The sequence below is a fragment of the Neofelis nebulosa genome, chromosome 2 (genome assembly GCF_028018385.1).
Source record: "Neofelis nebulosa isolate mNeoNeb1 chromosome 2, mNeoNeb1.pri, whole genome shotgun sequence".
NCBI lineage: Eukaryota > Metazoa > Chordata > Mammalia > Carnivora > Felidae > Neofelis > Neofelis nebulosa.
In genome coordinates this window covers 69,318,726-69,322,351 of record NC_080783.1, presented here as the reverse complement: position 1 = coordinate 69,322,351, position 3,626 = coordinate 69,318,726, and positions in this window count along the sequence as shown.

Sequence of the window (3,626 nt, the reverse complement as noted above, 5' to 3'; positions counted from 1 at the left end):
TTAAGCATCCAACTCTTGATCTTTGCTCAGGTTATGATCTCACGGTCTGTCAGTTCGAGCCTCACCTCAGGCTCCACGCTGACAGTGCAGAGCCTGCTTGGGAATCTCTCTCTCTCTCTCTCTCTCTCTCTCTCTCTCTCTCTCATTTATTTATTTATTTATTTATGAATAAATAAACATTTAAAATAATAAAATAAAACGGGCACCTGGGTAGCTCAGTTGTTAAGCATCCGGCTTTGGCTCAGGTCATGATCTCATAGTTTGTGGGTTCAGGCCCTGTGAGGGGCTCCACACTGACAGGAAGGAGCCTGCTTGGGATTTTCTCTCTCCCTCTCTCTCTGCCACTCACCAACTTACATGCGCTCTCTCTGTCTCTCTCTCAAAATAGATAAATGTAATGAAACAAAACGAAAATAAAATTAAAAAAGAAATAAAATGGGCCCAGGAGTTTCAAATGGGAGGTGTGAGAGCGGTGGCCTGTGAGAACACTGGTATCTGGAGGGGAGGCAACAAAAATGTTCTACGTTCTTGACCCAAAGCATCATTGGTATCACTTTTTTTTTCTTTTTACATTCAAAACAGAAAACACTAATTTTCATTTTTTTCTTTCTCTTTGTCTCAAGTTTTCTTGCCTGCTATCTGTTTGGCTTATGGATTGACAGTTTTTGGTAGGCGAATACTGCCTAAAATGCATAGGATAGTGCTTTTAAAACAAATAAATTGTTATACAAGTCTAATAACTGTACTTCAGTTGTAACCATTAAATCATGAAGTATCTATCCTCCTTCTGCTTATTTGATTATCTCAACACATTCTGAGCCCATGACGTCAATCTTGCTTGAGAAGATATAAGTAACCAGAACTTCTTTTTTTTCTGAAACCTTTCTGTTGCCCACACATAGAAAGACTACAATGCACGTATATTACTAACACAACATGGCATATATCATGGCTGACATATGTGTACACACACACACCAGTTTTGATCAATTGTCAAAAAACTAGGTAGAAAGTCCACCGTCAGGAGCAGCAGAGTGCATGGGTTAGAGCGTAGATTCTGAAGCCACATTCCAAATTTTGAGTTTTCGCTTTGCCCCTATGAGCTCTGTGATTTCAGACAAATCCCTGGACCTCCATTTCCTCGTTTATAAATGAAAATGACATTGCTACCAATCCCATGAAATGTTTTGGAGGGTCAGATAATTTGGTAATATGAAGCCCCAATACTTACAGTCAGTGCTTAGTAAATATTCTCGAGGATGCTAAGTATTATCATTATCACTATTATTATTATTATTAATTATATTAATTGCCTATTAGACACAAGACAGAAGCACAGGCAAGGTTTAAATACTTTTTATCTATCACTAGACACTTTGTTCTACAAATATGATTCATAGCATAGACAACAGACCGACCTGGTATTGTGTGAGGGATGTAACAAAAGTCTTCGTACTCAAATTTGCCACCCTATCTATGTGAACTTGAGCAAGTCACTTCAACTTTCTGGGACTTGCTAGTCTCATCTATAAAATGAAGAGGTTGAAATAGATGATTAGTAAACTCTTTCTAAACCCAATGATAGTTTTCCTTTGTCATTACTCAGTAACAATTTCCATTTTTACAACTTGATAATGCAAGGTTTTTAAATTTCCAACATAGAAGTGCCCCAAACAAGACGTCCATAACTTCTTAGTTTGTGCTTTGGTTTCTTGAGTTTTAGGGGAGGAGGGCATAAGAACAGTCGTATGACTTTCACATGAAGGGAAGGTGACCGGACTTAAAGAACATGGGGAAATTATCTGGGGTAGATGTGGCCCCTAAACATAAGCTACATGTGCTTCCCATCAACCTCAAGATCTGGCATGTTAGAAACCTCCCAGCCAACTCAGCAAAGGAAGGAGACCTCAAGCAAAAAACATTAAGTCTTCTAGAAAGCTGACTGTGGTCCTGAGAATCATAATGTCTTTCTAGCTGGAGAAAAAAAAAAAAATTGAACAATGGAAGAAGAAACCAGACCATCTTTTTCAGGATCAAATGCAGTTGCCAAAACTGTGTGGCAAAAAGATTTGAGTAGAAAATATCCCGTGTTTTCTGTAAAGAGAAAAGAATCAAGAATCTTCTGTGTATAAAGCAGGCTTAATAATTTGATAGATTTGGTTTTCTAAATTACTTAGAATGTTTCCTTCTCTTGCTTTCAAGTTAAAAACCTGACCAAAATAGACACTGAAAAGCACATGCTTTTGTGATAACAGGTAAATATATGTCTTATTCTTTTCCAGACGCAGAACCTTGCATAAGGCAGAAGCCTGTACTTTTCAGAAACTAAAGCATATCAAATGGCATTAGAATCTATTGGCTAATTAAGCTTGGGTGTCATACCAATCTGGGTTTGCACTCGACTATGCTATTGTTCTACCTGTGTAGAACCATAGCCATCTTTTCCTTCGAAGGCTCATTTACTTATTGGAAATATAGGAATAATAATAGGGTTGTTGTGAGATAAATTAAGTGTTTCATAGGAGATTATTATAGGGGAGACCTGAGATTTCTTCATGAAAAGAACAGGAGAATGTGACAGAGCAGCAAACCCAGGCTGCATTAGAGGGTTATGGTATCCAGATAAGGGAGGTAATGCTCAGGCATTGGAGGAATAGAGTCTGATGAAGACTTAGGAAAGAAGAATAAATGTACAGCAGACAGTCATTATCCCTCAATAGCTAAAATGGTACAATATTTGAAAGGGAGAATACCAATTCTGTACAATTCTAAAGGCCATCTCTTGAACAAATAAAAGAAATTAAGAGGAAGCAGATTTTCCCACATGTAAATTTGTTAGTCAGGGTCTAGACTAAACTGCTATAACAAAGAAACCCCCAGATATAGTGGCATTAAATGAGATGTGATGGTCAATGATCGGGAGACGCTTTAGGGCAGTAGAAAGTTCTGCTCTATCACGTCATTCAGGTATTCAAACTGGGCAATCAACTTAGCCATCTTCATTATATGGCCCCATCTCTCAATCCAAACTTGTTGCCTTGTTCCAGCTATCATTATATTCAGGATGAACACCTTTGTCTTTAAAGACATGACCTAGAAGTTGTCAATGTGGTTCCCTCTAAACTTGATATTTTGTGATTTAAAAATGGTTCTTCAACTCGTCCTATCTACTTCGTACTGAATTCACTGTTAGAGGAAACTTGAATGTGACAACTCTACACCCTGACATCTTATCCCCTCCTTGTATCACTAGAGTACATGGCTCTATCCTTACCTTCTCTCAGTGCAGGTACTACATTTCATTCATCATAATTCAAAGGGGTACCTATTTTTAAGATAAATATAAGTGAAATGTTAATCAAATTGCAGACTTCAACTCAACAAAAACTCATGGTATTATTCATCTAACGTGTATGTTTTTAATGGCAATTGAGTAAAAGTGTAAAAACAAGTGATAAGATTATTTTGTAGCATATATTTAGGTTTAAAAAAAATCTATAGCTACTGCTTTCTTTAACTATTAAGTTATATGAGAAAAAAAGAATCTATTATAAATATCTATTACAAATAAACCCTGATTTTAAAAACAGGTAAAAGTTTCCTCCAATGAGATTATTCAATTTTTA